The sequence below is a fragment of the Cetorhinus maximus genome, chromosome 19, assembly GCF_964194155.1.
Source record: "Cetorhinus maximus chromosome 19, sCetMax3.hap1.1, whole genome shotgun sequence".
Classification (NCBI taxonomy): domain Eukaryota; kingdom Metazoa; phylum Chordata; class Chondrichthyes; order Lamniformes; family Cetorhinidae; genus Cetorhinus; species Cetorhinus maximus.
This window is the reverse complement of record NC_135897.1, coordinates 15,567,726-15,580,310: the sequence shown is the minus strand read 5'-3', so window position 1 is coordinate 15,580,310 and position 12,585 is coordinate 15,567,726. Positions and strand designations below refer to the sequence as shown.

Here is a 12,585-nt window from a genome sequence, read left to right as displayed (position 1 = left end):
TATATATAAATTAAATGCCAAAATAAATGAAAAGGTTAAACCGACAATGAATGATTCATGCTTTTAGTTAAACAAAAAAAAAGGATGATATCAATATGGATTGTAGTTAGGAGCTGTGGTAATGTATTATTGAAGGAAAGATCATCAGGGTCACTGAATACTGCCTGAATGGTGAAAGCATTATCAGACTGTTAGGGTCATGTTCCTAACCCATGCTCAGCTCGCCGCCTTTGTTCAATCAGATCCTGGGACGCAAATTATTATTTATTTGACACGGTGACTGAATCGAAGTTTTGAAGGTTACAAGTGCTCTGACAAAGTTCAGGCAAACCAATTGCTCACCGTGGGGAAGGGTTAAGCACCAAGGGATACAAACTTAAAAATTAGGAGTTTAGGAGGAAGGAGAGGTCAGGGAACGTCACTTTAATTGCCTTGCTGGATGAGTTACCAGGGAAAGTGATTGAAACAGGCCATATACGTGGGTTAAGTAGGTGATTAGGAGGGCAAGAGATATGGCGAGAGGCTGGATTTTAATTCATTCGAGGGGAACGGACTCTTGGGCTTCATGTGCATTGAAGGATTTTATTACAGGGTTGCATAAGGCATATAACAAATCATGCTGGATTAAATTATGTAAATCAACAGAATAAGATGAGTACATTGCTAGTTAATTTCTCCAATGGGCTTGTGCTGAAAACCTCATTTACATATTTTCGGTTAGCTGCTGATGTCAGTCGTGGAGCTGGAGCTAGCTCGTCAGCCGTGGGTGGGAACAGGGCTTTTTGTTGAACTGTGGCTGGGATGTAGCCGAGGCTCTGAGTTGAGTCTGGAAATAGGGCGATGGTGCTAATTGGGAGGGGGAGGGGGAGGAGTGGTGACAGGAGCAACCTGCGATTTATGGGTGGACCCGAGAGAAAGAACTGCTGCTCCTCCTGGCTTCACATTCAGCAAAGCCAAAAGCGTCAGACTTAGCTTTGGGACAGCTGCAAGTGACCCCCTTTAACAGCCGCGGCTGTGTTCCTGAGAAAATAGACTGCAGAATGCACGACACGCACTGTATGCAGGCAGGATCTGATTTCACCAAGTGGCCTGCAACAGTGAAACCATAGGGCACCCTAACCAAGATGACAAACTGAACGTGCATGGACACTGCAAACCATATTGGGTCCTGTAATGTACATTTTCTAATCAAATACCTGGCTGCCTGAAACCGGGTTTCTAATCCTCTGTTTTTATTCTCCATTTCCACCAATCGGTGCTTTTGCTCATCATCTCCATAGAGCATTCCTAATTCAGCCTTTCACAGCTAGCATCAGACCCATTGACCTGCCTTGATTTACTGGTCAGTGATTAGACATGCTCTCTGTATCGGATGGAACCGACTTATACAGTAGGAATTGGTCAACCCTCATATGGACACACTTAACATCCCAGCCAGATATATTGTTGACCTCTATTAACCCATGAAAGTCTGCTGAGATGTTATGATGCAGTGATGACTATTACCCTCACAGGACACAAATTTGCCATCATTGTTACTGAAGAGCCTGGATGATGCAGCATATTATATTGTGGGACAGAAGCCCTATGGGAAGGGGGAGGAAATTTGGAGATTGAGCGATGTGACAGGGCAGTGAAAAAAATCAATGAGACTCTTGGCTTTATAGAGGTGTCAAGCCCAAAACCAAGGAAATTATGCTAAACCATTATAAATCATTGGTTAGACCCCAGCTGGAGCACAGTGACTAATTCAGGGCACAATAATTTTAGGATAGATATCAAAGCCTTCGAGAGCTACAGAAAGGATTTACTGGAATAGTACCAGGGATTGGGGAATTCAATTATCTGGAGAAACTAAAGAAGGTTGAGGGGAGATTTAATAGAGATGTTCAAAATAATTAGAGATTTTAATAGGATGAATAAGGAGAAACTATTTGGTAGGAGGATTGGTAACCAATGGATATAGATTAAAGACAATTGGCCAAAGAACCAGAGGGGGAGGTGAGGAGAAAATTTTATAAAGCGAGTTAATGTGATCTGAAAACATATTCTATAGTAACTTGCAGGAGGGAATTGCAGCAATACTTGCAAAGGAAACATTCTCAGGGCCACTGGGTAAGAACGGGAGAGTGAGGCTAATTTGATAGCTCTTTCAAAGGGCTGATACAGAGACAATGAAGCTTAGTTTTATATTTTGCCATTACTGCAATAACAGGTTTTAGGTGATTAATGTGAATGCAGTGAATAATAAATGATAAGAGTTGCATTTATCATCATTTCATTAGGAGCTTTACTGGTACGGTGTGAGAATAGAGACTGAGTCTTGCTTTAAGGCCCTTATCTGCCAGTATATCTGACTAGGCTTCCCTGGCTGAATATTGTATGGTAAGGAATTGAGAATCAGAGGATACAGAATTGAAGGTGATTGGCAAAAGAGCCAAAGGCAACAGGAGGAAATCTTTTTTACACAGCGAATGGTCTGAAATGTACTGCCTGAGAGTGTGGTGGAGGCCGATTCAATCGTGGCTTTAAAATGGGAATTGCATAAGTATTAGGGGAAAAAAATTAAGGGTTACAGGGAAAAAAACAGGGGAGTCGGACTAGCTAAATTGCTCTTTTGGAGAGCTGGCATGGGCTCAATAGGCTGAATGGCCTCCTGGACTGTAGCCATTCTATGATTCCATATTTAGGGAGATCAGCTGTGGAATTGTGACCTCTCACAGCTGAACTGTAGAGTGAGATCTCAGAGAGTGAACGGTGATCTCACTGAGAAGCTCAGATGCTGAAAATTACATATCATTATGGATAATCCACAGCACAGAAACAGGCCCTACACATTTATGCTGGTGTTTGTGTGCCACATGAGCCTCCTCCTACTGCTCTTCATCTCACCCTATCATCATATCCCTTTATTCCGTTCTTCGTCATGTTCTAAAAATAAAAGCAAAAAACTGCAGATGCTGGAGATCTGAAATAAAAACAGAAAGTGCTGGGAAAAACCCAGCAGGTCTGGCAGCATCTGTGGAGAGAGAAACAGAGTTAACGTTTCAGTCCAATATGAATCTTCTTAAAAGAAGAGTTCCAAATTGGACTCGAAATGGTAACTCCATTTCTCTCTCCACAGATACTGCCAGACCTGCTGGGTTTTTCCAGCACTTTCTGCTTTATCTCTCATGTGTTAACTCAGCTTCCCCTTAAATGCAGAATCACAGAAGCACACAGTGCAGAAGAGGCCCTTCGGCCCATCGAGTCTGCACCGACACGTCGGAAACACCTGACCTACCTACCTAATCCCATTTACTAGCACTTGGCCCATAGCCTTGAATGTTATGCCAAGTACTTGCTGATCCAGGTACTTTTTAAAGGATCCAAAACGCATCCAAACTATTCATCTCACCACTCCAGGTGGTGACAAATTCCACATTCTCACCGTTCACTGGGTAAATACATTTCTTCTGAATTTTTTAATAGTATTTATTAGTAATTAATTTATGTTTAGGAACCCCAATTTTAAACTTAACCACAAGTAGGGGCATAATTTCTTTACGTGTACCCTTTCAAACCCCTTTATGGTTTTAATGAGCTCTATCAGCTCGCCTCTGAGGCTTAGATTTCCCAGCCCGACCGTAGCAGGATCAGCCGCGAGGGATGCGGTGGCCTAGCCAGAAGTCCATCGACTTTCGGCGGGACCGGACAATCCGGACAGCAGGCGGGGCTGGAAAATCCTGCCAAGCCTTCTCTTTTCCAAGGAAAGAGCCCCAGCCAGGTCAATCCTCCCTGATAGTTGTACCCCCACCCCCCCACCAGTTCTGGTATCATCCTTGTGAATCTTTTTTGCAACTTCTCCCAAGTGCCTTTGTGTGCTTAGACCAGAAACGTTCACCATGCTCTGAGTGTGATCTATGGGCAGGGTTTTCGGGTTGCCGGGCAGACGTGGCCAGCGAGTGGTGAAAGGCGCGCTGAGAAGCTTAGCGCTGCTGGCGTGGGGGCAAGAGGGGCGTGAGCGCTAAAGTCTGCGCATGTGTGGGGGAGCGCGCACTGAAAGCTCCCTGAAGGCAGGGAGCTGAACAATTTTAAAATCAAAAATAAATATTTTGAAAATATGAAAAAAAAATGTCCTGATATGGGGCTCACTCACGATAACATGAACCGAATAAAAATTCTGCCCAAAAATTTACATTTATTTTTTATTTAATTGTGGAAACCTCATCCCGCCTGTGAATGAGGTTTGCTTAAAAATCAAAGGCCGCCTGGCCGATTCTCCTGCCCAGCAGCCCTATGGTTGGACAGGCAGTGAAAAATATGTTTAAATTAATTGATTAAGGGCCTTAATAAGCCTCTCAATTGTTGGTGGTCCCGCTGCCAACTCTCACACGTGTCCGCTGATTGAAACATCGTGTAGAGTAGTGTGTGATGATGTCGGGCGAGTGCCCTGATGTCATCGCGCACTATTACATGCCTGACCGGGTCAGGCCCATGCCCACCCGTGGGATGTAAAGTCTTGCCCTATGTTTATATGAGTCTAACATAACTTCTCTGTTACGAATTCTATTCCTCTAGAGATGAAGACCGATGCATTATTTGCATTTTGTTGGCTTTCTTAACCTGTGTTTTTAATAATTTGTGAATAGGGAAACCTAGATCCCATAACATCTCTACCCCATTTACACCTATTTTCCAATGAGTAGGCAGCCATCTCATTATCCCAAACAAAGTCAACCATTTCACATTGATCTATTTTAGTATTCATCACCCAGCATCACTGCAACAGATTATCTGGTCATTACCTCATTGCTGTTTGTCAATAAATTGCTTGCCACAAATGGCTATAACTACATTTCAAAAGTACTTTTTTTTAGCTGTAAGACTGCTTTGGGATGTCCTGAGGTAGTGAAAGGTGTTATTACTGTGCACTTGGGATCCTTATAATTCCTCTTTTGTCTTGTGTCCTCCTTTCCTGCAGGGTAAAGGCATTTCAGTCAATGGAAGGATGTGGGGAAAGTTCAGACAGGATCAGCCACCCTCGGGGTGAACAGAACCAGAAATCCAGAGACTGGAGGTTGTACCTAAACAACCCGCACCCTTTCTTGTGCCCTCACGATTTTTGAGCACTTGTTGTCCCCACCTCTAGGATGTATGAAGTGTGCAGGCATGTTGTAAGCAGCATTCTGTAAATATGGAATGAAATTCTGTTAAAATTTATTTTTTTTTTGCTTTCCCTGTACATTCCCAGTTTGTTATTTGTGTGGAGTATGTTTAAGTTTGTAACAGTTAAGTTTCGGAAAATATTGTACTAAAATGCACTCAATAAAGATTAATTGAACTGATTAAAGACAGAAAAAAGCAATCCAATCCTTTTTAGTTTTAAGGCCAAGTTGCCTGGATCACCCAATTGCAAAAGAAGAATTCGGCAAAAGGAGTTTCTTTTTTACGCAACAACTTATGACCTGGAACACATTGCCTGAAAGGGTAGCGGAAGCAGATTCAACAGTAACTTTCAAAAGGGAATTGGATAAACACTTGAAAAGGAAAACTGTGCAGGACTGTGGGGAAAGGGCAGAAATTGGATCAATTAGATAGCTCTGGCATAAAGCTAACATAGACATGATGGGCTGAATGGCCTCCCATCTTTGCCAAATTTTTATCTCTGTCTCAAAATCTAGGAGATTCTGGAGTCAACCTAAACTCAGTCTTCATCGTAATGTAAATGGCACATTTGGAGGTGTTACTTTGTTAGTTTTGGGGTTCTTTTGGTGTAAAATTAGTGGGTTCTATGCAATTGGCAGAGGGACTGGTGGATCTGTTAACGTGAATTCTCATGGTATCATGGCCATGTGTTCCTACTGAGATCCCTCTCATCTGACCTCAGGTATATTGTCTTTTTTGTGAAACCTGGGACTAATTATATGTACACGTTGGCTGCAGTCGAGGTTATGTTTACTCGGTCCCACAGTGGGAGTCCAGGGTGACCCTTCCAGGTGTGTCCATCTCCAGGCTGGATCTGAAACTGAAAGCAGTACTTGTAGATTCTTGCTTCCAGCAGAGATTTTGCTTGTCTAAAACAACTCCCTTTGCTATTGCTCACATTTGTGTGAACCTCAGGTGCTAAGGTCAGGAATAATCTTGGTCACGTTTTAGTTTTGTACTAACAGTTTGAAGACACATGAATGCAGGACAAAATATACAGTGAGTTGTAAAAGGACATTGTTTAGGAGGACTACATTTTTTTAAAAAGCCGTTCTGTGCCTGAAACCCAGCAAACAAAATGTGACAGTAATTGCACCTCCCTCACACAAACAGAGAAAAGTGGAGAGAGGAAAGATCCTTAATATCCTCAGTGCTCATGCTGTTCAGTAGCTGAGGCAGCCGCACACACCATCCCCTCACTCCAGTCACTCAAAAAGCCCATTCTTGCCGAGGGAAAAGAGGGATAATCTTTTCACGTAACTTCAGGAAAAAGCCGTTAAAAATCCCTGCAGATTGCCGAGTGAGTTTGGGTACATCACATGACAAACATAATTACTGCTCTCCCCATATGTTCCCAATTTTCTTACGGATACAGGACTGGAAACGTTTCAATACACCTGGAGAGATGATAGTATGGCTGCCGATTTAGACATGAACCAGGAATGAAATGTAAGTGGCAATGGGGTCATTTGGACTTTAGCCATTTGTGTAAAACAAGTGTAAAACAGCTCACCCTACTCTTTAGCTTTTGTTTTCTATGGGATGTAAATATCCATTATTGCCCATTTCACATTATCACCTAAAATTACAATTAAATCCTGTAGTTTCCAGTCTTCTGGAACATTCCACTTTAGTTTCTATTGTATTGATCCAGCGAGAAGATCTTTTTGCCAAATTATAATGATATTTAGTGGAAAATTACAAGCAGGCTTATTGTTGTTTAGTGCCCACCTAGAAAGGGCAGATAATAAGGTGTTCACTCTCTGCATGGACTATTCCCTGACCTCTCCTCTCAAAACATTGTGGTGAAAACATTTCCAAACCAGCATAAAATAAAATTCACAGCACTGGCTTTCAACTCCACAAGGGCAGCCATTTCATTACTCTTTCACATCATGAGTTACTGTGATAAACCGAGATATATATCAGAGCACAAGAAATCAGCATTCAGGATCAAACTGGATACACACATGAAGCTTCTCAAATCCAGAAGGGTCAGTATGAGCTTCGTAGACAGTCCCTCAGGATTGAGGATGACTTCCTTCCACTCAAGTTCGATGGGTTCTGTGATGCTTGTTAAGCCCAATGCACCATCTGCAGTCTCTGCCATATATGGGGCATGTGGCTCTTGGGGAGTTGGGTGGGTGAGTTGTATGGAGGTTTGTGCACCCTTACTGACATCTCAACTTCGTCTCTGCATGCTCCCGATGAACTTGCTCAGTATTGCTGAAGAAAGAGACGTATTGTCAAAGCTTCTCATCTTGCACTCAGCAGGACAGATGCAAAAATGCCAAATTTCAAAGGAAGCAACAATTTATACTGCACAAGAAAAAGGTGCTGATTGATTGCCAAGTCGACTTTGATTGGTCGAGGCGTTGCCATGGCCAATGCACCAGGGAGCTATTATCCCTATGCTTTTGTTCAAATAGAAGAAGGCACAATGCCTGGACACATTCTTTTTGCCTGTAGAGGACAGATCCCTGAATATATGTAGCTTCTAGCAAGCATATGTGAGCCACATTATGAGCCTGACTGATAACCTTAAATTGGTTGTTGTTGTAATTCTTAGCACATTTGGGATTGTTCAGTAAGTGTTGTCCAATCGTGGAATCACATCTAACGATAGACATTATGTTCTAAGTTTGGCAAGCATAGGTTGGTTGAGTACAGTCGGTACTCTGCCTATTGCGAACAGCCAAAGGGACAAGATGTGAGATCCATCTTGCCTTCTTGTGGAGCAGGGGAAGGGGACACCAAGTCCTGACAGGGCTCGGGAATTTTGCGCAAGCATGGGCCGGGAGCGGACGGTGCATATGCAAACAGGCAGCTAAAGGACCCAGCCATCCTGATGGCAGTGGGCCTGCGTAAAAAGGGGAAAAAAAGAAACAACACAAAAACAAGATCATGTGACAGGGAGGGGAGTGCCATAATCTAGATAGTCCCAGGCAAGGGAGAAGGGAGAGGGGGAGGCCCCAAAGGAAGTCTCAGTGAGGGGATAGGGAGAGGGGACAGGGAGAGGTTCAAGTTTAGAGAAAGAGAGGAGCAGAGAAAGACATGTGGTAGATGGTGAAATCTGAATTCATCAAAAATCTGGAATTAAAAGTCTGATGATGTCCATGAAACCATTGCCGATTGTCATCAAAACCCATCTGGTTCACTAATGTCCTTTAGGGAAGGAAATCTACCGGCCTTACCTGGTCTGGCCTACATGTGACTCCAGACCCACAGCAATGTGGTTGACTCTTAAATGCCCTCTGAACAAGGTCAATTAGGGATGGGCAATAATTGCTGGCCTAGGCAGCGACAGCCACATCCCAAGAACAAATAAGAAAAAGAGGCTCCAAGCAGAAAAAGAGCTGCAGTTGGCAGGCTTGAAGTGGTGTGGGCTCAGGAGAAGCCCTGGAAATTGATGGAGACAGCAGAAGATTGGTGACTCTGTGCTGTGGGCCATTGGGGCAAAGGTACCCCTTTGAAGCGGTAGTATTCAGTAGTGCGGCAAGAGCTGAAGTTGTGCTTGTGAGTTGGTGCTTGAGTACATAATCAGGAATCCAGGGGAACGGAATCTCAGGAGGTGATATTGAAACCTTGCGAGGTATGCAGTCATTGAGGCTGTCCGAGTTGGAGCAGTTTCTGGAGAGAATTTCAGGGCGAGATCTTCAAAGGTGAAGACTGGGATCCCTCGTGAGAGAGACAGAGCTTCAACAAGGTTGGTTGACTCACAGTGTTTGCTGACGCCCAGGTGGGTTGCTGAGAAACCTATTGTGACAAATTTCTGAGGACAGCTAAATTTGAGGAGGATACTCCATAAGCCTTGACGGTTGATAGAGTTAAAAACTCTCATGTGGTTAAAAAAGGCTATCCACAATGGTTTGTGCTGTTCTTTGCACTTTTCTTGAATTTGCCGCCCAGTGAAGATTATGTCTGTGGTGCCTCTTGATGGTGACTGCGATTCATGAACGACCTCTTCGGCCACCAGGCAGAGATGGTTGAGGATGATGCTTGCAATGATCTTCCCTGTGGCAGGCAGCAGGGAGACTACTCTGTAATTACCACAATCAGATTTGTCTCCCTTTTTGAATACAGTCATGATCACAGCATTGCTGAGATCCCTATGCTTGCGCTTTTCTTCCCAGGTGTGGAACATGAGGTCGTGTAGCAGTGCCAGGAGTGTATCTCTTAGTGTTTCAGAATTTCAACAAGGATTCCATCTGCTCCAGGGCTTTGTTGTTTTTCAACTTCATTCCTGTTTGGGCTAGCGCTGAGACAAAGTCAGATGTGGTAGTGAGGGGAGGAGTTGAGGGCATTCATTTTGAAAACAGAATCTCGGTTTAGGAATTCTTTGAAATGTTCTCTCCAGGGAGTACTGACTGTCTCCCTGTCCATGATGAGCTCTCCTTCAGGACTTGGCTCTCAACGGGTTGAGACCATGCATTCTTGGGCCATACAGTGTCTTGACAGTGCGAAGAAACCGTGCATGTTATTGGCACCTGTGAGTTGTTGGATCTCCCGTGCTCTTTCTATTCACTATTTGTTCTTCACCGCTGCCTTCAGATGCCTGTGGACGGCTGCTTTTTTCCTGAGCCATGGTGAAGTTTCCAGTCAATGAAAGCTTTGCACTCAGACGAAATAGGTAATGTTGCTTGGTCGCTTTCATCAAACTTTTGGAACAATGAAAGGAAGCTGTGAAACGGAGCTGTCAAACAGCTATCAAAGGGAGCTGTCAATCTGTCAAGGCATTTAAATGTCCTGCCCTTTAAATATTTGAAAAAAAAACTGCAGTGTTAAAAAAGATCAGTGCTTGCTATTTCAGACTGTTGAAATAGGCCTGAGAGCGATCATTATAGAATTAGTGCTGCATGACTGATTTCACAACTTAATATCATCACATTGGTATGTATGTCAGTTCACAGTTTGCCTGACAGCTCCAAGTGGTTATAAAATCTTTGAAGTGGGACTATGAATACAAATGCTTGTTTTTATAAGGGATTAAAGGAAATTAAACATAGTGAATGGATTTTTAATCAACAATAGTGTTTTGTTTTTAAATAGTGAATTCATCAAGAGACCCATAAGAACTTTTTAAAATCTCAGGACAACTTATGGTGGATATTGGGTGACTTGAGATGGAGTATTTAAGGGCAAAGGGTGGTGGGTTGGGGGGCATGGGTTGGCATGAGTTGGGACTAAGTTGGCTTAGAGGCAATAAAGGGCCATGGGGTGGGTAAAGGGGCATAGGTGGCATAGGGGCTATAGATGGCCAGAACAGGTAGGTAGAGGGCATGAAATAGCATGGAGGTATGAGGGGCCATGGGGGTGGGTAGGGGCATAGGTTGGCTTGATAAGGCATGGGGAATGTGTGAGGGTGTAAGGGGGTATGAGGAGAGGGCAGATTTTGTTTCATTCTTTTTCACAATTGCAACAAAGTGCTGGAGCACCGAGGCAGGCCTTTTCGTCTGGCCTGCCTCCACACCTGATGGTAGCAGCCACAACATCCATTTTCATCCATGGCTCCCCACTATGGAATGAAAATCCATACCTCTGGGCACTTTTTCCCAGGTCAGGGTTGGTGATCCGGGAGCTGTTCTGACTCTGCACTCCCGCCCTGGGAGTGAAAATTCAAGTCTCTGGGCGGAATTGTCAGGTATCGAGTGTCTGGATTCGGCCTTCCAACTCATTGTGGAGAGTCAGCAGAAGGCGGGGGAACATCACGCAGAGTGTCGGAAGCCCTCAACAGAGTGGCTCGTGAATCAGAGGAGTGCGTCCGCCTGCTCTCTGATGAAGTGGTGCCCATATGTGCACATATGAAGGTCTCCATGGGGAGGATGGTGGATGCCATGGAGACCCTGGTCCAGCAGAACACAGAGATACATAGTGCACTCCATTGCAGTAGTCATGGGTGAGTTCCTGCAGTGACAACGTGAGAGGAAAATAGGACACCTCGACATCCCTCCAGTTGCTCTTTCCCCTCAAGGATTCAGGCCTGGGCCCTCCGGCACCCAAAGGGAGGAGGAGCAGCCCTGGGTCATCCACTCAAGAATCTCAGAGGCTGTCTACACCCTCCGAGTCCAGTTTGCCTGTGAGCCCCTGAACCTCATGCTCTGTCACCACAGAGGGAGCAGCTGGCCGACAGGAGGACAGCCAAAGCAAAATGGGTCCCTCAAGGCCTCGTCTCTCCAAAAGTCACACGCCAAAGTAATCAGAGGCAATGGGGTCAACCGCTGCACAGGCAGTCTCCGCCCCTGCTGTGGATGTCAGGGCAGCACCTAGAAGAAGTAGTAGGCCTAGAAAAGTTAAGAAATTCTGATCACAAGTGTTTGCATGTGTGAACACATTTAGTCACTTTTTATTCTGAAAATATATTCACTTTCATTGATTAATGTGTAATGGTGTCTTTCAGCTTCATTGACAGGCTTCATGCGTCCTCCCACTGCATTCCCCCACCCCCCCACTAGCAGTTCAGCTGCATGTAGCTGGACAATGAGTGATTCTGGAGGGAGAGGAGTGTGTGTGGCAGGGCCTTTCGGAGCCTGGTGCAAGCACTGTCCCACACACACCGAGCCTTCATCCATTGCACTCATCTCAATGTCCTGAGCATTTTCAATGCTGCCTGCTGGGGCTCTCTTCAGTTGTCCATCTGAGCTGACCTGCATCTCCCCCACACATTGATTGTCCCATGAAGCACCTATGCCTCTTCAAGGCTAGGCCCTGCTCACTTTTGATTTTAACGACGGTGGTCGTCGTCAGATTTTTGCTCAACTCCCCTTCCTTTTCCCCCTCATTGTTGACGCCCTTGAAATCACCTTCCACCTCCCCACCATCACCTACCAACCAGAACCCTTTCCTTTCCAGGATGTCCAGGTGAACGTGTACATTCCCTACTTTCCTGAGAATCCTACCCCCAACCTCATCGACCTCCACCACTTCCTCCTCCCACACCAGGACCTGTGTCTGCCTCTGAGTCCCCATCAACCACACTTGCTGTCCCTCCTACCGCTACTGACGCACCCTCATCCTCCCACCCTTCTGGCTCCCTCTGCCCCTTCTCATACACACCATTCCCTCCTACCACATCCACCCTCAATACCGTCTTCAACAGACAGTCATTAACTCCACAGACCCTTCCCCTGCACATTCACCTGGACATCCCTCCCTTATTCCCTCCTCCACCCTTACTCCCTCCTTCCCCTGGGCACCTTTCTCCCTCTGGACTCCTTCCCATCTCCGAACTCCTTCCCCCTCCAAGCTCACTCCTCCTCATGGTCTCCTTTCCCCCTCCTAGCTCTGTCCTACCCCTGGACTCCTTCCCTTACACCTTCCTCCCCCCCTTACACCTACCACCCCACTTGCCACATTCTCCCCCATTACCCTCCTCCCCCCATACTCCCCCCTTCCCCATCT

General features: G+C 45.2%; 1 protein-coding gene across 1 annotated transcript in view; it reads left to right on the top strand.

The window, feature by feature from the left end:
- Positions 1–5,337, top strand: part of LOC144693664 (ephrin type-B receptor 1) — a 540,104-nt gene extending 534,767 nt beyond the window's left edge. The window contains exon 17 of the mRNA XM_078563531.1: positions 4,964–5,337. The gene's annotated coding sequence lies outside the window, so the exon portion shown is untranslated. The remainder of the gene's footprint in view (positions 1–4,963) is intronic.
- Positions 5,338–12,585: the final 7,248 nt, after the last annotated feature.